The sequence below is a fragment of the Anneissia japonica genome, unplaced genomic scaffold (assembly GCF_011630105.1).
Source record: "Anneissia japonica isolate Jap-2015-1 unplaced genomic scaffold, ASM1163010v1 scaffold287920_len488460_cov166, whole genome shotgun sequence".
NCBI lineage: Eukaryota > Metazoa > Echinodermata > Crinoidea > Comatulida > Comatulidae > Anneissia > Anneissia japonica.
Genome location: NW_022745460.1, coordinates 435,102 through 435,714, shown reverse-complemented (window position 1 = coordinate 435,714; position 613 = coordinate 435,102).

Below are 613 nucleotides of genomic sequence, written 5' to 3'. Positions count from 1 at the left end.
ATGAGGAAGTTTGTTTTCAACAGCAGACACACACAACAGAACGGAGTGCGTCAAAATCTAAAAAATACGTACTGGCATATTGTAATACACATTTCCTTGTTGTACAATATGACATGCCTCATTAACATAACATACACTGAGGATCACCAACGAATTGGGTGGGTATTCACACTTTTACGATATGGTGAACTATTTCGATTAAAATGTTATAGTGAATATATAAGAATTAGATGAGTCACTGTCAATAAAACAATTCGCGGAAGAGGAGTATTCAAAATATCGGTACTATTAATATGGGACTAATCAGATGACTGACGCCGTTCTCCATCAACAATTGATTTTATGCGCATTATTTATCTACAATTCTTATCTACAGTATCACTAAAGAATATTTACACTCACAATTTAAAAAAGAAGTTACCAACAACGACATCTAAATAGCTGTGGAAAAAACAAATTATCAGTCTGCTCTCTGTTTGAATAGTGATCGTAATTGAACAATAATGATGCAGCAACACGCTTGGTCAACCTGTAAAAATTCAGATCCTTCTGCTGTTTGCCCATAAAACAAATTTTTGAGTATACAGTACGATTTCAAAACATTGTCATCGTA